Genomic DNA, 25,825 nt, shown 5'->3' on the forward strand with positions numbered 1-25,825 from the left:
GTGTGAGCTCTCTGTACTTTCCAATCATTTTTTCTGCAAACCTAAAACTGTTCTAAAAATGAAGTCTGTCAGTTTTTTTAAAGGTAAAATACATGAATTAAAATCAAGAAGTTTTACTCAAATCCCCCTATCAAGCTATATGATTTTGGGAAAGTACAAAGCTCTGTGACCTTGTGTTTCCTTATCTCAAAAATAAAAGACTAGTCTAACTGATATCTAAGTTACCCTTAAACCATGAAATCATCTCACACTAAGAAGTAAAGTTAGAAATAAAGTAGAAGCAAAGTTCTCAATAACTTCAATTAAGTGAAAGAAGAAACTAATTTTCTGGTATGAATGCCAAAAAAACCCCTAAGCTTTAAAAATTATCACAAAATAGAATTGCAAACATTTTGAATTAAAAGTAAAGAGCAATGATTAAACCTTGGCTCCTATTTTTGTTCAACCACCAATTAACATTTGGCCTCTCTGAACCTCAGATTTCTCATCTCTAAAACAAGAATGTCTATTACATAACTAAGATAATAGTGATAAAAGTGCTTTGTGAGTTGTAAAGTGTTATAAAAATGGACAGGATTAAATCAGTCTTTATCAGTTTTTCAAATACTTATTCACTTTTAGTGTGGTTGCATTGGCCATAAATTGACTGGTCTGTCTGTGAATGTGACGTGTTCCTGGATATTATAGTATTATGTTATATATTATATTAATATAATAATATAATATAATATAATATATAACAATATATAATAATATATTATATTATAATATTATATTATATTATATTATGTTATAGAAAGAGAATAGGTGTATCAGAAAAAATCTACATCAAATATTGGAAAGAAAAGATGAAAAACTTCCTGGAGTGCTTTATTGTGCTTTGCATTGTTTGAATACAGAACTTTCCTGAAGGCAGAAAGAAGAATTAGCATACACATGGAATGACAGTGTAAATATAAAAAGTATTTACCCATAAAAACAACTAAATGAAAATATAACTCAATATTTGAGTCTGATCTTATAATGAGAAAGTCCCCTATAAAAATTAAAGAATGGCCCAGCCGGGCGTGGCTCAGCTGTTGAGCGTCGACCTAGGATCCAGGCAATTGGGGTTCGATTCCCGGTCAGGGCACATGCCCAGGTTGCGGGCTCGATCAATGACTCTCTCATCATTGGTGTTTCTATCTCTCTATCTCCTTCTCCTGTCCTCTCTCTGAAATCAATAAAGATATACTAAAAAAAAATAAAAATTAAAGAATGCATAAAGTTATATGTATGTGCATACATGACTACATTAGAATAAAAAAGGGTATATCTAAAAATCAACACAAGAAGAGTTAAAAACCAAATAACAGATTGGAGTGAATAGTAGGTAATAGACAAAAAAGTAATTGCACTTTGTAAATAAAAAGCTCTTATATATTACTAAAATTATGGTTATCTATTTCTTAAAAAATTAGAAAAAGGCATGAACAAGCAACTCATTAACAAAGAAAAAAACAAAAATGATCGCTAAACATACAAAATATTCAACCCTCACTAGGATTGAGAAACTGCTTATTACTACAGCCACAAGGCTAATTTAATATAATCTCTCTGCACTGTATAGTTATTATAATAGCAACCATATAGAAAATTAGAAAACATGTATTTTAGTTATAACATCTAAGGTCAGTAAGGTGCAAGGAAATACGTAGATTCTCATACTGCAGAAGCAATGCAAATTAGTACAGTTTACAAGAATTCATTTTTGGAATAATAATCTCAATTAGAAATGGGCATGAAATTTTACCTAATGACTTTACTTCTGGATATTTCTTCAAGACAAATCTAAAATAATCACAGCTCTACTTAACTTTGTACAGATGCATATTTACACATATTTATCTCACTTAGAGTAACAACAAATTAGAAATATGTTATAAGTTAGAAAAAGCTTGTAATATATTTTATTATAAAAGGCAATTTATAATCTATATACTACTAGCCCGATTTTGTAATTAATTTTTTTTATATATGCACAGGTTAAAGATTGTATAAACCTATATTAAAGTGTTAATATTGGTTATATTTGGATGGTGGGATTCTACGTTATTTTTATTTTCATCTTAATGTTTTTATTTGTGTTTCATATTTTCTACAATGTTCATGTAATGTTTTTATAATCTTAAAATGGTTGTTTAAAAAAGGATTAAAAATATTTATGAGACCTTGATAATCTTTTGGATGAATGTTCTTTTTCTTAATGTCTGCTCTTATTTCACAGGTTTTATTTGAGTGTTTTTTTGTGTGTTCCCACCACCATTATCAACAATTAGAAATATTTAATATGCATGCAACTTTTTATCTTCCCTCTCTCTCATTCACTCCTTCCCATTCTTCCTTTCTGTTTTTCCAGGCCATATACCAGACACTATGAAAAGTACTAGATTTACAAAAGAGAATAGCCTAAAAGGTCTCTGCTCTCCTGTAACTCACAGTCCAGAAAGGTAATAAACATCTATGTAGGCATTTATAATACAGTATGCAGGTAGTATTTGACAGCATGGTAGAGGATGACATTTCTCAAGTAATAAACAAAAGACTAAAAAAGAAAGCAAAGGATGTACATAAATAATTGAGCACCTATTCTGCACCAGGCAATGTACTGAATGTGATACATGTATTTAACTTAAGTCTCAAAAATAGAACTCTCCCAGTTTTCCTCATCTCAGTATATGGCACCCCCATCTGCTTAATTCAAGCCACACTACAGGATTTCTCTTAATTTTTCCTTTTTCCTTATATCTCTCTCTGCCAGCCTCATGTCCAATCTGCTAGCAATCACAGCAACCTGACTTCTAAAATATATATAGCCATATCCCATCCCCTTCTCTCCACTGTCATCACTACCACTGTAGTCCAAAATGTCATCATCTCTCACCTGGATTGCTATAGTATCTCTCATCTCGTCCCCTTGATTCCACTCCTTATCTTCCAGTTCATTCTCTATATAGTAGTCAGAGCCATCTCTTAACATGCAAAGTAGATCATATCTTTTCCTGCTTGAAATCCCTCTAATGACTTTCCATTAGACCATATGACTTGGCCTCAACCTACCTCTTCAATCTTAAGCTTCTTCCACTTACCCCTTAGTTCACACATCTCTAACCATATTTTTCCTGTTCTTTAGTTTGTTTCCACTTCAGAGCCTTTGCAGTTGCTGTGCCTTCTTTCTGGAATGCTCTGCCTGATGTTTTTATCACGTTAGCATTCCTTCTTTTTATTAAGGTCTGTCTCAAATGCCACTTTCTTGTATAAAAGAAAAAATAAGTGCAGACAGCAGATTGTATACCACTCTTACTAGTTCACTGGATTGAGGGAAAGGCAAGATAATGGAAATAGAAACAGGGCCAAAGATTTTTTTCAATGTGGAAGAAACTAGAACATGCCGTGGTTAAATCCAATGTAGGCTTAATTTTTTTTTTTTCTTTCTTTCTTTCTTTCTTTCTTTCTTTCTTTCTTTCTTTCTTTCTTTCTTTCTTTCTTTCTTTCTTTCTTTCTTTCTTTCTTTCTTTCTCCTTTCTTTCTTCTTCTTTCTCTTTCTTCTTCTTTCTTTTTCTTTCTTTCTTTTTAAATCCATCTCTATTGATTTCAGAGAGAGGAAGGGAGAGGGAGAGAGAGATAGAATCATCAATGATGAGAGAGTCATTGATCAGTTGCCTCCTGCATGCCCCCAACTGGGGATGAAGCCCACAACCTGGGCATGTGCCCTGACCGGGAATTGAACCATGATCTCCTAGATCCTAGGTCAGTGCTCAACCACTGAGCCACACACAGCCAGGCATGGGCTTAAATTTCTTAATCTCGTATTTTTGTTATTGCTTCCACTGTTTATAGATTATCTTTTTTATCTTAAGAAGTTATAAAAAGAACAGTTGGTGCTTTGTGTTTATAGTTACAAACCCAAACTAAGAAACCCAAGCCATCAAGGTTCCCCACACTATACACTTTCATATTATGTACAGCAGCAGTCCTCCAAGCAGAACAATGAAAGAGATCATTCCATCTGTCTTGAATGACCATCACTGGGAAAAAGTATTACAAAAGATATTTTATTCTCTTCTTTCTTAAAGAAGCCTGATCTTTTGCTCCTGTTTTTTCCTAGGGCATTGTAACATATGGAACTAAAGTAAACACAAAACAAAACACTTAAATTAAGAAAATAACTAGCTTAAATAAGCCATAGAATATTACTAAAATGCTTACCAAAATGCTACCTGTTTTGGTTGCCTGCAGTTTGTAGGGGAAAAAATCAACAAGATTTTCATGTGGAAAAATAAAGAATCTAAGGCATGCTTTTTTACTCACTGCCAGGGCCCATCAACTCTACCTTGGACCAGGTTCCTATATCCCAAGTTGAGAGAGTGGCAGAGTGGAACTGGAACTTTTGGCAAGAAAAAGAAAGAATGAAAGCAGTATTATAGAAAAACAGAAGTGGTTTAGTAGATTGCTTCAGGGAAATAAAAGATTAAGACCTTTAAATCTCATAACCTAGATGTGAGGTTCTATAAGGGATGAGTGCAATCTAGACAAGGAGAAAATAGTGAGTTGCTTAGTGACCACTTTCTTTAGGGTCTCAACTCAGTGTAGAGAAATAAGTTGTGACATCAGCTCTTCCCCTAGATTGTTCCAACAAGCTCACCAGAATTTTAAGATAGGAAAGACAACCAGTTATTTTCATTCATGAATAGGAAGGAAAGCAGAATGTGTACATTGCTCTTGATTTTCTTCTAAAGAGATAATATACTTTAGGAAGTCAGTAATGAAAATGTGTGGAGAATCTACATACTCTTCCAGTTGAACAAACTCAATGTTAATATTGAAAAAAATGACAATAAAAATCAGAAATTCAGATACAAATGATCAAAAGGGGGGATTGTCATGTGTCCCAAGGCTAGAGAGAAATAAGATTCTGGGTCCCAGGGTGAATCTGGGAGGTGAAATTCTGTGAAAGGCAGCTGTGATAAATGTTGTTTGTCAGATACCAGTTTCTGGGCTGGCCCTGCTCCCTCCCCAGATTCTGGGCAGGAATGGATAGCTGGCAGTTGGCTCAGTAGAACTCTGGAGGAACCTGAGTGGTGACTAGGGCTTGCTGAAGGGTCAAGCTCATTTACACTTTTTGGTGGGAAATTCCCGCCCGCCTTGCCCCTGGATGCCAAAGTTCCGCACATTATGGACGATCTGCAGCTGCTACTCAATGGTCTTGGTGATGTTCATATCATCTGGAATGTGGACATAACGGCCTTTTACAAAGAGGTCACCCAGCTCAGCCTGATGCCCGCAACGGTCCGTGTAGGTGACCTTGGCTAGGTGGATGTTCATGATAGCGTCGATGTTGTCCATGCATCCGTGGGCCACACTCTCATCCCGCAGGTCCACAGTGGTTACCTGGCCTTGGAGGCCCTGCGGCAGGCTGATCAGGCTGTTTTCGGAGACTGTTCGTTGCTTCATAGAGTGGTTGATCACATGTTCCCACACTGCTGGCCCACAGGATTCTTTCCGCTTCCGGATCCGCGTTACCATGGAAACAAGCCGCTGGGCAGCCTTCCTCTGGCGGCGGGACTTATATCCATAGCCTTAAATTGTCATTTAAATTAAAATTTATAACTATGCACCTGATTCTGGAAACTCGATAGCCACATCACTACAAGAAGACTCTAATATAAATAAAACATAAAAGTCCAAGAATAATGTGAAAAAGGTTGAAACTGTAGCTGAACTAAAAAGTTAGTGTCAACATCCTAGACATTACTGCATGTATCAATTACTAAAGCTGATATAGGATCTGTCTGCCACACTTTACATACTGATTTACTGCTAAAGTAATATCTGTGCAAGAGGAAAATATGTATTGAATAGGAATTAAGAGGTAGAAACAGATGCAACATGTTTTTATGTTTTAACATGGGATTTTCCTTAACTAAATAAAATTTGTCAAAACTTGGCTTCTTCCATATTGAGAAAGGTAGGTATGTTCATAATTCTAGTTAGCAGTAATGGTCTCAGCAACTTCAGACTAATACCTGGCCTTCTCCTTCACTTCTTCATGGCTCAAGCATCTATAGGATAAAATGAAAGAAACAGAAAGCTTAAAACTAAATATTTCAGAGGTGTGTCAATGATCAGGTCTAGGGCTACTTTTGTGACCAATTTTCCAAGTCAGTCTGTCTCTGGGGGCTTGAAAGTTAGGCTTTGGCCAGGAGTACAGAAAAGCTAACTAGCCCTCCTGAGGACTGAACCCTCAACTCCTGCTTTATTAAAACAAAACTAAACCAAGTGAACTAACTATGCCCTGTAAAAGGTTCAGTCTCAATGAACAAATTCATCTTAAATTTGAAAAATGCTAAAAGTCTGTGTATGAAATCCACAGAGATTAAATCAAACTGTTCACATCAGCCAAGAGGTAATCTCAAAGGACTAGTGAGAGGTTAGAAATATGGTCAGAAAATAACTAAAATTCATCTTGAATCAAAGCCAGATAACCTCATAGATCTGCAGCCAAATACTCCCAGACAGAAACAATTGTGAAATGAGAGGCTTTTGAAAAATAGCAAAATCCAGAGAGATTGAGTGCAGGAGTTTTCAGCTAATATGCAGGGATATGGTAAAGGCTCAGAGCGGGTTCTATATTTAGGAATGAATGTAGTTGACAGTACCATTGATCTGAGGGATTGAGAGATTCAAAGGAAAACAGATTTCTAACTAAGGGAAAAAAAGTAAATAATACTGCACTGTCAATCACAAATAAACCATCCACCCAAATTATTATTGTTGTTATTTTATTATCATTATAAAAAGCACAATAATTAGTACTTGCTGTGCACCGGACACTTCAATAAAACTTTCCTGTATTGATCCTTAAAACAGTCCTCTGATGTAGGCATTATTTTAATCCCCTTTTACTGATAAAACTTGAGCACAGAGAGATGAGACACAGAGAAAATGGAAGTAAATGTTTTGGTTAATATAAGAAGAAATTTATCTTTAGTGGAATATTTATTTAAATTAAGAAAATTTACTCATTTAATATAAGAAATGTCTTTCTTAAATATGTATTCAAGACCACTGAGAATTTTTATGAATCCAGGCTTCTCTTGCCACTGCTGAATAATTGTTTTGAAAACATCGAAACTTTCAAAATAACTGAAATTGTGAAAGTGATCTTAAAAGCAGAGAGTGAGAGAAGTCAAATATAGACTCAGGTGACACAGTAGGCCAGCTTTATTCATGGGCATGAAATTTCTCCCTATCAACAATGAATAACTGAAACTTTCAAAAGTTCCCTAAAAGCACACCACTTCCAGCACCCCACCCCCCATTGGATCTTCCACTATACGCTCTGGAGGTCCCTTTTCCTATTTGTAAAGTATGGCTTTTAGAAGTATTCAGCAGACTAAATAAATGAAGAAAAAATATGTCCTCAAATTTTTCCATTCCAACTTCTAGCTTACATCACCATTTTAAAACTTTTCCAATAATCCTAATAAGTTCTATCATCTAAAAATTTCTTATACTGTTGAAAATGTAGCATAGATTCTATAAATACTAATAAAACATGAACGTCTTATTTTAGCTAGCTGTAAATGGACATTAATGAACAATTTTTCAGTAGGGTGACAAAATTACCAAGGATGATACCTTTCTATTGAAGCATGTTCAGTACTGACAATGCTCATTTTTATACATGTTTTTATGATTATTCTGTTTGAATTCAATGGCTTGGTATCTGAAGTGTTTGATGAAATAAGTGCAAAACAAAGAGTATTGTTTTTCACATCACTACCTAAGGTCAAATATCCTACTTAATGTGGCCTTTCCTAAGTTGCAGTGTTTTAAAATGTATTATTTTATATTCTTTGATGTGAATTGTAATGTGGAACATTCCATCCATGTTACAGGATATACCCTCATTACCAAAAATGTCCACTTATAAATAACAGAGGTATTTAATTTTTTCAGGTAAGAAGAGAATAAAGGAAGAATTAGAAATGAAATGTAATATACATGCTGAAGGGACTTGAGACTGTCATTCAGAGATGTGCACCTCCTTTTGATTTAAATGGGTGGTACATGAATATATACAAAAGCATTCATCTGTTCCACATAGTCATATTTCTACAAAGAATATGGCAGATATGCAGTGCTCATCTAGAAGAACGCAAACACAATTCCCAGGAAATCAAATGCACAGTTTCACTTAGTGATATTCTTAAGAATCACAAAGTAAATTTCCTCCTCAAAATTTCCCTTGTAATAAAATAGAAGTATATTTACCAACATACTTAGTGTTTCTATCAGCTTACTCATCCTGGTAGAAACATACTGGTAAGAAATCGATCTGTATCAATTATAACATATGCCAGGCAAATTAAGTAATCACACAGATTAATTTCAATAAATATTTATTAAGAGTCTCAGTTTCATCATTTGTAAAATGGTGATAATAATAGGGCCTACCTATGAGAAGTTTGGTAAAATTAAGTAAAATAATCCAAGTAAGGATCTCAGTACAGTGCCTGGAATATAATAATTGTTCAATTAATGTTATCTATTGTAACTGTTATTCTATTTAGTAAAATAATACAAATACAAAGTAAAATGTGATAAGTGTACAAAAATGTACAAAGTTCTATGAGATTCAAAGGAAAAAAATCTGTGACCAGTTGAAGGATTGTAAAAAAGTATTTTTCATATTTCATATAGAAATTCATAAAATCCATTAGGGATGTAGAGAAGTCTGACAGGTGGTAATGAAAAGGTTGATGGCCATTTCTACATAGAGAGATCAAGAACGATCAGAGTTCAGATGTGAAATATACATGGATTGGAAGTGATAAATGTTCCATTTTTGTTGGATTCCTGGGTAGTAATGAGATAAGGAAAAGACAATGCAGAAGAGAGGTAGAATGGGTCAATACTGTGCAATGACTTAAATTCAAATGACAAGCATCTATACTTAATTTCATATATAATGAGGAAGCTACAAAAGAGTGCTGAGCAAGGGAGTTCCAAGATCAATACAGCAATTAGTGAGGTAGATTAAAAAAATAGGAGATCATGTAGAAGCTATTGCAATAGCCTATTACAGAAAGGATATGGGGATCTAACCAACAAAATTGGTAATGAGAATAAAAAGTACAGGAAAGTAAAGATGGACTTTGTTAGGGTAAATCCTGCAAGAATTAACAACATGTAAGGTAAAAGGAGAAGGGGAAGAAATCCAAAATTTCCTCATTTGAAGTCACTAGTTATGTTGAAGGCTGTTCTCATGATCATTGGGAGAAATCTCAAGTTCTAAGGTATATAACATAAAAATAGAAACCAGGATCAAAAATGAAAAATGCAGCCCATTAAGTAGATGGTTCATCTTAATGACCCATACCAGGAAAACTAACTCTAATAAATTGGCTCAGAAATTAACACAATATCTGTACTGTCAGTGCTAGCATACAAAAATATTACATATTTTTCAGGAAGCTATATTGGCCTTATAATTTTTTTATTAAACCATCATTTTAAATAAGTTAATTAGTGGTCTGCTTCTACTATTTCTCGACTGATTAGAGATCCTTTGGCAATATGTTATAACAAATAGTAGATCCAACTATCGTCAGACCCCAGAATTACTGGACCAAAGTGTGAGATGTGACAAAGTTTCAATATTCACATTTAATGTGTTTTTAGCCACATTGACACTCTGTTTTCTTTGTAATGCCATGGGGAAAATTCAAATTTAAAAAAAAAAGAAAAGAAAAATTAATTTGCAATGCTTCCATAGAAATTATTTTCCAAGGTCTAGAAAAATATGCTATTTATCACAGAAGGCAATCACATTTGGAAGGCATTATCAGTGAATACTTTACTCTTAAATATGTATCTGTGTCCGGCTGGTGTGGCTCAGTGGTTGAGCATCGACCTATGATCCAGGAGATCGCGGTTCGATTTCCCGGTCAGGGCACATGCCCAGGTTGTGGGCTCCATCCCCAGCAGGGGGCGTGCGGGAGGCAGCCAATCAATGACTCTCTCATAGTTGATGTTTCCATCTCTCCCTCCCTCTCCCTTCCTCTCTTTGAAATCAATAAAGATATACATTTTTTAAAATGTATCTGTAACCTTTTCCATTCCACAGGACAAATGGCACATGTACAATAAAATCCTACAATGTGTGACCATAGTTACCTGTGAAACTTCCCATTTTTTTCAAATAAATAGTTTGCACTTCTAAAATTTTATGTAAACAAAAACATTCAACATATATTTATTTTGGTTTAGGTACTTTCAGTCAGCATAATTATTTTGAGATTTATCCGTGTTGTGAGTAGCAATAGTTTATTCCTTTGTATTGTTGAATTGTATTCCATAGTATGATTGTAAAACAATTGCTTTATCAATTCATCTGTTGATGGAAATTTGGTTTTTTTACAGCTTTGGGTTATTACAGAAAAATCTGTATAAGTCCTTTTATAAACACATGCTGTTATTTCTTTGGGTAAATATCTGAAAGTTCAATGGCAGAATCATAACGTAGGTATATGTTTAACATTTTATTTATTGATTTTTTTTGTTAATCTTCACCTGAGGATTTTTTCCATTGCTTTTTCAGAGAGGGTGGAAGGGAGAGAGGGGGCGAGAGAGAGAAACATTGATGTGAGAGGGACACATTGACTGGTTGCCTCCCACATGCACCCCAACTAGGAGTGGAAAATGAACCCGTATGAGAGTTCTAGTTGCTTTACATCCTCACCAACATTTGATTTAAGTTGCATTTCTCTAAGGAATAATTATACTGAGCTTCTTTACACATGCATAATATCATCTGTATTATTTCTTTGAGGAAATATGTTTAAATATTTTGTCCATTTAAAAAAAATTTGACGGTTTTCTTTTTTTTAATTTTTCTTTCTTTCTTTTCTTTTTTTTAAACATATCTTTATTGATTTCAGAGAGAGGAAAGGAAGGGGGAGAGAGAGAGATAGAAACATCAATGATGAGAGAGTCATTGATCAGCTGCCTAGCCCGAAACCCGGGCATGTGCCCTGACCGGGAATCGAACCCCGATCTCCTGGATCCTAGGTCGATGCTCAACGGCTGAGCCACGCCCGGCCGGGCTTGATGGTTTTCTTATAATTAAGTTTTGAAAATTCTTTGTATATCCTGAATACAAGTCCTTTATTAGCTATGTGATTTGCAAATACTTTCTCCCAGTCCACAGCTTGTATTTTCATTCTCTTAAGCCTTGTCTTTCAAAAAACAGAAGTTCTTAACTTTGATGGAATCCAATTTATCATTATTTTATTTGATGGATTGTGCATGTGGTGTTACAGTAAAAAGAAAAATTTGCCTACCCCGATATCACAAACATTTTTCTCACATTTTTATTATAGAAGTTTTAGTTTTAGGCCTTAGATTTAGGCCTATAATTTATTCTGAGTTAATTTTTGTGTTATACTATGAGATATGGATTGAAGTGTTTTTTAAACATCTTGTAAATTAACCTTAATTTGTTCTAGCACCATTTGTTGTAAAGTCTATTCTTTTATTTACTGACTTAATTGTGCAAATGGTTTAACTACCTTCTTGCTGTTTCCTCTTTGTCCCATTTCTTCTTTTGTTCTTTTTTTCTGTATTTTCTGCTTCTTTTTTTATTAACTAAATGTTATGATTTTACTTTATATACTTTGTTAGTTTATTAATGATACTTTTTGTTTTGTTATTTTAGAGTTTATGGTGTACTGCTTTAACTTATCATACTGTGCATTCAGAAATATTATACTACTTCATATGTACTATAAGAACCTTCAAAGAGAAATTTCTATTTCTCTTCCCCTAATCTCTGTTCTACTGTTGTAGTACACTTTACTTCTGACCCCACAGTACATTGTTACTATATTTGCATTGAATAATTACCTTTAAAATCAACTTAAATAGAAGTATATATCTTTATTTTTACCCATATAGTTACCATTTCTGCTACTCTTGATTCCTTGTAAAGATCCAGGTTTATACACTGGCATCATTTGCCTTTTGCTTAAAGGACTTCATTTAACATTTGATGCAGTGCAGCTCTGAGTCTGGTGTGATGAATTCTTTCATCCTTTCTATGTCTGAAAAGTTTTATTGCACCTTTGTTTTTGAAAGCATTTTAAGTTCAGAATTATATGGTTTAAAGTTTTCTTAAAAAATTGTACTGGAAAGTTTGCTTAAGAGTTGGTCCCTCTTACTAGTCAATAATATCCTCAAGGTTAAGGACTGTGGACTGTACATTTTGTACCTGCTCATGGCAGATACTCAATAAATATTTGTTGAACGGGAAAAAGAAATTTTCTTTCAGTACTTTAAAGATGCTCTTCTACTATCTACTTTTTTATTATTGATTTGAAAGAGAGGAAAGGAGAGAGAGAGAGAGAGAGAGAGAGAGAAGGATGTGAGAGAGAAGAGAAACATGGGTTGAATGCTTCCTGCATGTGTCCAGACCAGGGAATGAACCTGAAACCTGGGTATGTGCCCTGAGCAGGAATCAAACCCACCACCTTTTGGTGTATGGGACGATGCTCCAACCAACTAAGCTACACTGGCCAGGGCCACTGTCTTCTTGATTGCTTGTTTCTGATGAGAAGTGTTTTCTTTATGTTTCTCGTGTTTGAAGTTTGTTGAGATTCTATAATTTCTAGGATTAGAATTTTTATAAAATTTGCACCATTTGGAACCATTAGTCTTTCAAGTAATGTTTCTTCCCTACCTCCTTTGAGGACTACATTTACACATTTATTTAGCTACTTGAAATTGTACCACAGGTCAATGATGCTGTGTTGTTTCCATTTTTTTGTTTGTTTGTTTCATTAGTGATAGTTTCTATTGAAATGTGTTCAGGTTCACTAATATTTTCTTCTGAATATCTAATCTATAATTAACCCCATCCAACATATATTTTTTTTTAATTTCAGATATTTTATGTTCTACCACAAGCAGGTCAACTTGTGTCTTTTTAAAATATAACTTCCATGCCTCTGCTTAACGGGCACAGTCTTTCCTCTAACTTCTTGAACATTGGCAATATATCCTTATTAAATAAATATTCTTATCTACTAATTTTATGAGTCATTCCTAGTGTAGAATGGATTTTTCTCCTAATTACAGGTTGTATGTTTATACTTCTTTGCATGGATGGCATGTTTTATTAGATGCTAGACATGGTAATTTTTTTTCCTTTTAGAGTGGTATAAATTTTTATATTTTATAAATATTGCTGACCTTTGGTTTGGGATAATTAAATTACTTAAGCACAGTTTGATCCTTTTGGTTCTTACTTTTAAACTTAATTAGGCAGGAATAGAACTATGTTTATTAGTCTGGGGTTGTGTTTTTTCAAGTACTATGCAGGTGCCTTTTTAGCAGTGAGACCTAAATGAAGAAAAATTCCAGACAATTTGCTAGGAATGGCATAATTCCCAAAGAGAGGGGAGTAATGTCTGAGATGTACTGAAACCTTTAGTAGGCCAGCCATTCTTTGTGATGAAATATGCTCAGGCACGCCACATGGGAAACATTACTACACAGTGTGTCTGAACTCAGCATCTCAAACTAGAAGGCAGGGCCTCAACTAAGCTCAGAGATTTGTTTTGCTTGGACTGGAATTTTTTTTTTCTTTTCTGAATTCATTGACAGTATTTTTTAATAGTAGTTTTCAATTAAAAAAGATTAATGTCTTCTTTTGAAAAATAGGAAAAAGTATAATAGTGAATTCACTTTCTCACATAGCAATATTTGGCTAGGGTACTTCATTTCAATTTACTAATTCCTATTAGATTCCTGGCCTTTATCCGTATTTGAGTTTGTCACCACTGGTCTAGTGGGGGAAAGTGGGGTAATCATGATAGTAGTACAGAATAGTTGGAAATGAGACTGGAAATGCATGACTGACACAGAGCATGAATGGGCTTATAAAGAGAAAAGGTAGATTAACATGTATTGAGTATATATTGTCAGGTGTTATAAAATTTGGTCATCCCAACAATATTATAACAGATATAATTATCACCATTGTAAGGATAAGAAAACTGGGGCATGTAATGATCAGAAAACTTACCTAAGGCTACTTAGTAAGTGGCTAAAGCAGGTTTTAAACACTTGTATAGTGCCTTCTCCTTTTGATGGATTCTCAAATCTGCTTATGGTAACAGATTTCATCTGTTGGACTGTAAATATATTAGCTTCCAGCCCTGGCCTGGCCAGTGTGGCTCAGTTGGATGAGCATCATCCTGTGCACTGAAAGGTCACCAGTTCAATTCCAGGTCAGTGCACATGCTCAAATTGTGGGTTCCATCGCCAGTAGGGGGTGTGCAGGAGGCAGCCCATCGATGGATGTTTTTTCTCACATTGATGTTTCTCTCTCTCTCCCCTCTCTCTAAAATCTATAAAAACATATTTTATAAAAGTGCTGGTTTCCAAGAACTGCCCTTAGAGTTTAATTCAGTAATTCAGTAGATCTATGGAGGGGTTCTAGCTAGAATCTGCCTTTTGCAAAGCTTCATAGGTGGCTTCTGATGCAGCTGGTTTACAAACTAACATTTGGAAAACATTTGTTCTGTCTCTCATGGAAAAATCGGATTGCCAGACATTCTTTGAACTTAATAGTGTAGGATCTGAGGAACTCAAACAGGTTTTTAAGCAGGTGAGTGATATGAACAAATCTGTATTTCAGAAATATCATTCTAGCAGCAGCAGCAGAGTGGAGAATAAATTAGAGGGCAGAGACTGGAAACAATCTCAGTAAGAAGATTACTACAGTAGTCCAAGCAAGGAATGATGAGGTTTGAATGAAAGCATTGGCAGTAAGACTCACCCCAGTGTTATCCTCAGGACCCATTGTATTCTGACAAAATTGTGTTCTAGAGAGATCCTTTTGATATTTACATTTAAAACAAAGAAACAAAAAAACAAAACTCTGGAGCCAGGAGTGCAGTGGAAGTGTCTCACAATGCTTGGGAGAGCCCAACTGCACACATAACTTCCCAACCCTGTTTTCTGTGACAGTACATTGGCAGTTGAAAATCAGCCATGGTAGAATTCTTTACACCATGGAAATCAGTAAATACTACAAATCAGGACTTTTATAGTTTTGGAGAGAGAGCTGGTTGTTAAATATTTATCAACACACCTTGGAATTTAAGCTCCTTTGGACAGGGCCAAAGTAAATCTCTGATACTAAATCCTCAACTACAATGATTCATGCTCTAATGTGGTTCCAATATTCTCTTAATAAAAATATTATTTAGTTTGAAATTTCATCATGAACAAAATTATTAATTTTCTATATTTAAGATACTTTATGTGTCTAATTTTATGTGCCCTCATTCAAGAGCTAGGTTCATTCTCATTTTCCTTTAATGCAATTTCTATTTTTTCATAGATTTTTAGGGCACTAGAAACTTGTAGTTTTTAATATTATAGATAAGCTTTTGTCCAAAAAACAGATTTTTTTTTTTTTTTAACTTTTTTCTACAGCTGTTCTGGAACAGCAAATCCAGGAGTAGAAAAGATACTATCATAACTTTATGGCAGGGTACTTCTACATTACAGAAGAGGGTGAGGTGTTAAAAAAGCTAGTGCTATACACACATTTTCTGTTGAAAAAGCAATCGTTGCAAAAAATAGCTTTTGTAAGTGAAATAACAGAGTAGTGTGGTGTTGTCCTGAAATGTCTTTAAAATTGGCAAATACTGCCAGTTCACTCTCATGGAGTCAATAGCAGCTCAACAGCATCTGCACTTCTTTTCAAACTTTAGTTTGTGAAAAATGTTTACAATTTCTTAGTTTTACTATGTAGATATGCTGCTATTTCAAAAGTAAATGAGTTATTTACAAGTTCTTCTTGTTGAATAAAATCTCTAAATTCACAATAGCCAAGGTCTGGACACAGTCCAAGTGCCCATTAGCAGATGAGTGGATAAAAAAGCTGTGGTACATTTACACCAGGGAATACTACCCAGCTGTAGAAAAAAATGAGCTCTTACCATTTGTGACAGTATGGATGGACCTGGAGAGTATTATGCTAAGTGAAATAAGCCAGGTAGAGAAAGACAAATACTGTACGATCTCACTTATATGTGGAATCTAATGAAAAAAATAAACTGACAAACAAAATAGGTGCAGAGACATGGATGCATGGAACAGAAGGTTGGGGGTGACTGGATAAAGAAAATGAAGGGATTAGTTAAAGAATATATATTCATACCCCATGGACACAGGCAATAGTGTGGTGAAGGCCAAAGGAGGGGGAGATGAGGGGTGGGTGGAGGTGGGCAAAAGGAGAGAAATAGGGGACATCTGTAATAGGGTCAACATTAAAAATTGTTAAAAAATAAAAGTGTGCCAAAAATAAATAAATAAAACAAAAGTTAATGGCATGAGTAGGAATGAATACCTCAAGGGATTATATATAATGGGACAGCCAAATTCTTTTATGCCAGACTCATTTCATTTTTCCCTTTAGAACAAGGTGACTGAGAATACTATCTGAAAGTAATGGTAAGGGTTGCTGTTTTCAGGATATTTTCTATTGGAAAATCAGGCAAAGTTGTTTTTTATTAGCAGACAACATTTCTGAAATAAACATCCCTTTTTCCAATCTTTGAAATTGCTTGTATTAGCAAGAATTCCTGCTCTGCAAGTAGTAAAGAAAGCTATATGTTCCTCATTTGGCCCCCTCTGTAGATAATCAGGAAAACATATCATTAGCCACATTTGTGGATGAGTTTCAGAAGCTCTGAGTGGGTTCTTCTCCTCACAAAAATTAAAACAAAAAAATAGCATGTGTGATAAAACAGTAAGCTCTTGCTTCTCTCATTAAAAAATATATATTTCTAGCCCTGGTTGGTGTGGCTCGGTTGGTGTGGTTCAGTTGGTTGAGTGTCATCCCATGCACCAAAAGGTTACCAGTGTGATTTCTGGTCAGGGCACATGTGCAGGTTGTGGGCTTGATCCCCAGTAAGGGGCATGCAGGAGGTAGCTTATCGATGTTTCTTTCTCTCTCTCTCCCTCCCTCTCTCTAAAATCAATAAAAACATATTTTTAAAGAATCTATTTCTAGCCAAGTTTATTATAAAATGCCAAGGATAAATGAGATCATTCAAAGCATTTTTATTAAATTTAATATTTAAATAATCACACACATTTAAAAATGTAGAATTAAAACTTAATTGAACCATGACAGTTACATTTTAAGTAGAACACTTTTCACTGTGTTGTCCTCTAAAACCTTAAAAGGATATCATCCATGTCAACCTATATACACATATTACTGGTATAAATGTTTAAAACAACATAAGCACAAATATTAAATCTTCATCCCTTGTCTTATAACACTATTTTTCAGTATTAATAATACCTAGTTACATAAAAACATTATTCTCTTAAGGAATAGTTATAGCATAAAAGTATTTTAATCAGATTTATGATACACTATGCTATTCTGAATTAACTAAAGTACTCTTATATTGCCAATACTCAATTATTCAAAATGAAGAGAACACAAATGAATTATGCATATTTCTAAATTTGAAGCCCAACTCTGCTTTCATTTAGGGATATAATAGTGAACTAGTCATTTTACCTCTGTATTCCCATTTATAAAATAAAGTTAATAATAGCTATCTTGTAGAGCTTTGTTAATTAAATGAAATACATATATAAGGCCACATAACAGTGTCTGACACATGGTAAGTGCTCCATAAATGGTAGGTGATATTTTTGATTTGGTTATTATTATTGTTACCATAGTAAAATAGGCTTTTAGGATGTCAATTTAAACATTCAAAGTCTATTCTTTAAATGAGTATCATCAAGTTTTATTTCTCAGTCGATACAGCTGGTAAGAGGATGGCAAGGCTAAGTGGTTAAGAGCATGTGCTCTAGAGCTAGGCTACCTGGATTTCGATCTTGGCTGTCCTCTTTAGTGGTTATGTGTGACTTTTTTCTGTGCTTTAGTTTCATCAGCATAATTGTATTTATCATAAATAATTATTGAGAAGAGTAAATGATTCATCAATTAAAATAGCTGGCAACATGCCTGGCACATAGTAAGTACTAAGAAGTGTCAAAACCTTAGAAAGTGTAATAAGTTTATGTTATTTTCAATACTTTTTCTTTTTCTTTTACAGCTGACATATAATATTATAATAGTTTCAGGTGTCTAGCATAGTGGTTAGACATTTATATGACTTAAAAAGTGATCACTCTGAAATGTGTTATTATTCAGAATAGCTAAAGAGTATCATAAAGCAGATTAACACATTTATGCTTCTACAGCAGTTCTTAAAAGGAATATTGATTTTAGATAAAAAGCTTTTTAGTAAGTATCATTAATAGTAGGTTGTAGCATTGTTATTATCTGAAGTGGCTTGCTTCCTTGTTTTCATGCAGCACTTTTCTTCATCCTTGGATTGGCTGCTTCTGTTTGATGGGGGCCAGGTATTATAACAAAATGACAATTCTGTCTAGGCTTTGGGAGATATTTGTAATTTAGACAAATTTCCATAGCTTGTGGACAGGATCTAGTTTCAGAAGTTAGTAAGAGTTGGATGGTTTAATTGGGTCTACTGCCAGGCTGGAGAAAAAGCCCAAGACCAAGGAGGGGACTAGATTTTAAGTAAATGGGTAAAAGTTATAAGTTTGAATCTGAAGGTAGCTATCTTTATAAGCGTGGTCAAAATAAGAGTGGAATAAAACTGCTGGCATTTAGGGACTATACAAATAACTAAGTATCACTCCTCGTGGACTCTATATCCCTCGTACTAACTGGTAGCTAAAATATTCAGGGGATGAAGATTGCAACAGAAGGCTGGAAAGAAAAGGGGGACCCAACACTTGCAATTAGACCACTAGATCATGAAATCTATTCAATGATTGGATTACAGCTATTTGTATATTTTGTATGTACTGCCAACAGACAGGACCAACCAACAGATATATTTGGAGAAGAAAACAAAGACAAAATAAACATGATAGCAGTTTAAAAATCCACTTCCTGTGTGAGGGTGCAGGCAGGAGGCAACCAATCAATGTGACTCTCTCACATTGATGTTTCTCTCTCTCTCTTCCCCTTCCACTCTCTCTAAGAAGGAATGGAAAAAATATCCTCAGGTGGGGATAAAAAAATTTTTTTTAAATCCACTTCCTGGCTCTCTTTGGCATGAGTTTATTTAGATAGGAGACTTGTATAATGCCACTGGATACATGCAAAAGCCCATCTCTTACTCCCAAGAATGATGCTATCCCATCAATCTATCCTATTGGGTCTATTTAGGGATAAGTTGTTACCTAAAGAGCAATATATTATTGCTGTAGTTTTCTAGATGTTCAGTAAAAAATACTATGGTGAATAAATTTAGGAAGATGGAATCACTCATTCTCACATCACTTAGACAGCTCTTGTGAACAGAAATGAAATTGGATTGATAAGATTAGCTTTTCAGAAACTTGGTCAGTTTTTCCATAAGCCAAAGAACAGAAAAAATAAAAGAGTACAAGTTTTTTTGCTGAATGGGTCATCATAACCTAGTGCAACAATAAGAAAGGCAAAGTTCCTCAGTCCCATCTAATTCAGTCATAATCACATCAGTGCAGATATGGTGCAGATTCATAGGTGATAAAATCTTTAAAAATTAAATGTCTTTCTCAGTATTGTGATTTACATCTGAGCTATATTTAAAAGCAGATTGTGCTTTTCAATGAACTATCTTTAATTTATAAGGCACATACTAAAGTTAGAAATATAACAAGCATTTTAAATTATTCAATTAAAATATTATCTTTCTAATATATTTCATTTAGGTGAACATGCATGCATATAATTTATATAGATAATTAATTATGTGTATATGAAAATATTCTTGATTATAATTAAAAACATATTTTAAACCAATATTATATTATATTATATTAAATTTAATATGTTGAAATTACCTTATTGCTATCTAACTTTCCTTCAAAACCTATTTTCTAAACAGACTTAAGCATTCTATTTTTAGCCAAGAATTAAATGAAATATAAATCAGGATTTATACTTCAACCAAGATGGAGTAACTGTAACCAGATTTACCCACCCACATGAAACAACCAAAAAGTTGGATAAAATATATAAAGCAACAACTTTTAAGATACTGGACATCAAGCAACAAAAAACAATGATTCTTAAGAGACATAAAACAAATGAGATGAGATCTACAATTGTCTCAACTTGTTGCCTTGAGACAGTTTCTAGGCCATACTACAGAAAGTGGAACCCAGACTGAGTCTAGCGGACTTCCTGATTTGGGAAGACGTTGTTGAGAGCAACTAAGACTAAGTTGGCTAGGGTTTATAGGACAGACCAGAGAAAAGAGATTGGTACATAGGGGAAACTCTGGAGATATTCATATGGCACCCTTCAAGAATTCAGCAAATATGTATATGGTGATTGGTACATATGTGTGAGGAAACTACCTATGTCCAGAGAAATAAACATCAGAAATAATTAGAAGTAATCATGGCTGGTACTTACATAGGGATGAAAATAGAGACTATTCCCATCAAACTATTTCCAGTCAAACTGGAAAACATCTTTATTCATGGGACATTGGGTAGATTATCCAGAATAATTTTGTCTCAATAGAGGGAAATAGTTAAACTTAGCCTTAAATCTATTCTGGTCATACCCAACAAATCTGAAAAGCAAGACCCAAAATAATGAAACTGCGCTCAAGTAACTAAACTGTGACCAAGAACAAACTTTTTGAAGATTTACAAGAACAAAAAAATTCAGCACCCAACAAAGTATTACAATGTCTGGTATCCAATAAAAAACACAAGGAAAGCAAATAGCAGAAAAATGTAACCCATAAAGAGGAGAAAATATAATCTGACCACAAACTAACATAGATGTTGGAATTAGGTTAAAAGTACATTAAAACAGTTCTTATATCTATTCTTTAGGTTGGAAAGTAAAATAGAGACATCAAAAGTAAAATAGAGACAAGGAAGATTTAAATAAAACGCCCAAATCAAACTTGTAGTTATAAAAATCATTGTATGTGAAATGAAAATACACAGATAAAATTAATGACAGTTTAAACAAGGAAGGATTAGTGAGTTTGAAGGCATGATAATAGAAACTATCCAAAATGAAATACAAAAAGCAAAGAGAATTTTAAAAAATAAACTGAGTATCTGTAAACTGTGGGACAACATATATTAAAAAATAAACTGAGTATCTGTAAACTGTGGGACAGTTTATATATATATAATTGGAGTTCCTGAAAGAAAAAAAAGATAAATGAGGTGTAGAAGAAATATTGAAAATATAATAGTTGAAAATTCTGCAAATCCAGCCCTGGAGGTGTGGCTCAGTTGGCTGAGCATTGTCCCATGGACCAAGAAGTTGCTGGTTCAATTCCCAGTCAGGGCAGTGGGCTCAATCCCTGGTAGGGGGTAAGGAAGCAGCAGATTGATGTTACTCTTTCATATGGATGATTTTTTTCTCTCTCTTTCCCTTCCTCTCTCTTTAAAAATCAATAAAAATATGTTTTAAAAGAGAAAATTCTGCAATTCTAATATAACAAAAATACCATAAACTGAGTGGGTTAAAAAACATTTATTTCTCACAGTTCTAGAGGCTGGAAAGCCAAGATCAAGGCACCAGCATATTCAGTGTCTGATGAGGCCTCACTTCCTGGTTTATAGATGGCTATCTTTTTGTTGTATCATCACATGGTGGAAGGAATGGAAGAGCTCTCTGGGGTATCTTATAGTATAATGGTACTAATTCCATTCATGAGTCCTCAACAGTCATGATCTAAATACCTCCCAAAGGTCCCACCTCTTAATACCATCACATTGGAATTTAAGATTTCAACATATGAAATCTAGTGGGGCACAAATATTCAGGCCATATCTTTCTGCCCCTAGGGCCAATAAGAGATACATATGCATATCACACAATTATTGAGGCTGAGAAGTATCAAGATCTGCTGTATGTAAACTGGAGATCCAAGAAAGCTCATAGTGTAATTCAGTCTGAGTCTAAAGGCCTGAGAATTCAGGGAACCAGTGCTATAAATCCCAGTCCAAAGGCAGTGAAAGATCAAATAAGATGTTCCAGTTCATGCAGTGAGGCAGGGGAAAAAAGGGATGAATTTCCTTTGTCCAGTTTTTGTTCTATTCTGGCCAGCTCTCAATGGATGGGATGATGTCCACTCACATTGGAGAATGCAATCTACTTTGCTTAGTCCACCAGTTCAAGAGCTAATCTCATCCACAAACACCGTCACATATACACCCAGAAATAAAGTTTAATCTGGCCATTCCATTGCCAGTCAAATGAACACATAAAATTAACCATCACAAGCTTTCATAACAAAATCCTACAGAAAGGGTGGTTTAAACAACAGAAACTTAATTTTTTCACAATTATGGACACTAGAAGTCCAAGATCAGGCTTGGTTTCTCCTGCGGCCTTTTTTCTTGGCCTGCAGATAGCAACCTTGTCATTGTGTCCTCACATGGACTTTCTTCTGTGGGCACACATCCCTGGTGTCTGTTTGTATCTCCAAATTTCCTCTTTTTATAAGGACAGCAGTTAGATTGGATGAAGGCCCACTCTAATGTCCTAATTTTAGCTTAATCACTTCTCTAAATGACCTATCTCCAAATACATTCTGAAGGACTGGTGGTTAGGGTTTCAACATGATTTGAGGGAACACAATTCAGCCCATAACAACTATAAACCTGAAGATCTTAGTTCAATAAACGACAAGCATGAAAAACAAAGAAAACTACACCAAAGCAAAAAAATAATTATATTGATAAAAATAGTGATAAAAAATCTTCAAAGCAGTGACTGACAAGCAAAATATTACATAGAGGGGGGGAAAAGAGAGGGGTGATGGCAAGTTTATTTTTGGATATAAAAGCAAAAATATATTCTAACAAGATCATTAAAGTACTGAAACAATACTGTCAGCATACAATGCTATGCCCCAAAACAATACCTTTCAGATATAAAGGCAAAATAATGACTTTTCCAGACATAGGAAAGATCAACGAATTCATCACCTTTTACTTTGCTAGTAGCAAATCCATACTAACAGCAAAGTAAAAGGAAGGCCTTTGTGCAGAAGGAAAATACCACAGGAAAATATGGATCTATACAAAAATATGAAGAACTCCAGAAATGGCAACTACAAGACTGTTTTTTAATAAACTCTGTTTAAGATAAAATATACTCTTTAAACAAAAATTATAGCCATGTAAATAAGGTTTATAACCTAGGCAAAAGTATGATATATGCAAAAATAGCATAATAATATTCACGGTCACGTAATGACAATTAAAGCTAAATTGTGATAATTTAAATATGTATACTATAAAATCTACAGAAACTGCTAAAATAAAAAAACAAATAATTATGTCTAATAAGCCAAAATAAGAGAAAAATTGAATCATAAAAATATTTAATCTGAATAGGAAATAGGAGAAAGGAGGAGAACAGAAAACTAGGCAGAAGGTAGGAAACTAATAGTAAGAAGAGAGGGGAGCTTTAAATACAACCATATCAATAAGCTCATTAAGTAAAAAATGGTCAAAACACCCCGAGTAAAAATCAGAGAGTGTTAGTTTGGATAAAAATGTAAGACCTGATTAAATGCTATCTATAAGAATCCCACTTTAAAATAAAAGACACAAAGTAGTTAAAAGTAAATGGAGGGGAACAGATAAACCATTCTAATAGTAATCAAAAGAATACTTTTGTGGTTAGATTAACAATAGATTAAACAGATTTGATAATTTCAGCTTTATAATAATCATTTTTTTTCCTTTTTATTGAATTTATTGGGGTGACACAGGTTAACCAAATTATACAGGTTTCAGGTGCACAATTATACAACACATCATCTGTACTGTGTGTTTGCCACCCCAACTCAAGTCTCTGTCCATCACCATTTATCCCCGCTTTACCCTTCTCCACCTCCCCCTACTCCCTCTCCTTCTCAGAGTCACCACACATTTGTCCATGGTGGCCATGAGTTCTTTCAATCCCTTCTCCTCTCCCCCACTCAGGTGACAGCCTGCTTTCTATGAGTGTCTCTATTTTGCTTGTTAGTTCATTTTGTTCATTAGATTCTACATATAAATGAGGTCATATGGTACTTGGCTTTCTCTGCCTGGCTTATTTCACTTGGCATAATGTTCTCCAGCTTCATCCATGCTGTCTCAAAGGTAAACCTTCCTTGTTTTTTTGCAGCTGAGTAGCATTCCATTGTGTAAATGCCCACAGCTTTTGAATCCACTCATCTACTGATGGGCACTTGGGCTGCTTCCAAATATCCGCTATTGTAAATAACACTGCAATGAACATAAGGGTGCTTATATTCTTTTGAATTAGTGTTTCAAGTTTATTCAGATAAATTTCAAACAGTGGAATTGCTGGGTAATGAGGCAGATCCATTTTTATTTTTTTGAAATAACTGCATACTGCTTTCCACAGTGGTTGCACCAATCTGCCTTCCCAACAACAGTACACAAGGGTTCTCCTTTCCCCACATCCTCGCCATAGCAGACTGGAAAACCATTACAAGCATGAATTCTATTTGTTTTCAAGTATTGCTTTTTAGTCAAGTATTATACATGAAATAACATAATGGATATTGGATATCAATATTATTTTATAACCATCTAAGCTACTTTTGCTCAACAGAGAGAATGAAAATCACTCCACTGTCCATACTGGAAAACAAATATGAAATACTCTGGTTGGTTATCATACAAGGCTCTTTTGCTTGGTAGTCTTCTAAAAAAGATTTGTTAAGGGAGAGCATAAAGACAATAATACTTCATACTCATATATAATGAGCCCTTAAGATAGCTATGGTTATATGATAACATAAATTAGGATTTTAAAAATATACAGCTGTTTTTCCACATTTTCTAGGAAATTTATTTAAAATATTTTCTGCCTCAAATATAAGAAACTTTAAGTAGCCAACATGTTTAAATGTACACTCATGACAAGTATATGTACACTAGAGTCAGGCATATTTATGGTGGTTTGGATGATGCTTTGAGTTGGTAAGGGAAGGCTTAACGATATTTAAAAAGAACAGCATGGGAAACAAGATTTGCTACAGAAGCCTTAAACTGCATCAAGATCAGGATGTCTGTAACTGCAGGGTACAATAGACTGTCACACTACTTGATACATGAAAGACACTTTACTGTGCATTCTCAATAGGGATGGTACCTCCCCCAAGGGGGTAAAAATTTACCCTTGGAGGCTACAAAACCTTTCATATCATAATGGTTTGAGGACCTAGAAAGGGTCACAATACATAAACAAATATACAGTGCATCTGTGGTATTAAATTTAATGGGGGGTGGTAATTATAAAAATGTGTAAATATATTCTTAAGGGAGAACATAATTTTTAAAAAGATTGGAAAACTCTGCACTATGAGAATGCAAATCCAGTTTCGGGTACAAGGAATGGGAACATAACCGCCATGTCTATTAAGAAATGCTTTACAGCCCGGTTGGCCTGGCTCAGTGGTTGAGCATCGACCTAGGATCCAGGAGATTGTGGTTGGATTCTGGTCAGGGCCCATGCCCAGGTTGCGGGCTCGGTGCCCAGTCATTGATGCTTCTCTCTCTCTCTCTCTCTCTCTCTCTCTCTCTCTCCCCCTCTCTCCCTCTCTCCCTCTCTCCTTCTCCCTTCCTTTCTCTGAAATCAATAAAAACATATTGAGAAAAAAAA

General features: G+C 34.5%; 2 pseudogenes across 2 annotated transcripts in view; one reads left to right on the forward strand and one right to left on the reverse strand.

The window, feature by feature from the left end:
- Positions 1–25,825, forward strand: part of LOC308550923 (ubiquitin-ribosomal protein eS31 fusion protein pseudogene) — a 1,162,334-nt pseudogene that overhangs the window by 987,186 nt on the left and 149,323 nt on the right. The window lies entirely within an intron of this gene.
- Positions 5,149–5,565, reverse strand: LOC308551644 (U7 snRNA-associated Sm-like protein LSm10 pseudogene; annotated as a pseudogene). Its single transcript has one exon. The product of its transcript is annotated as a U7 snRNA-associated Sm-like protein LSm10 pseudogene (transcript).

Source organism: Miniopterus schreibersii, assembly GCF_964146895.1.
Source record: "Miniopterus schreibersii genome assembly, chromosome: X".
Lineage (NCBI taxonomy): Eukaryota > Metazoa > Chordata > Mammalia > Chiroptera > Miniopteridae > Miniopterus > Miniopterus schreibersii.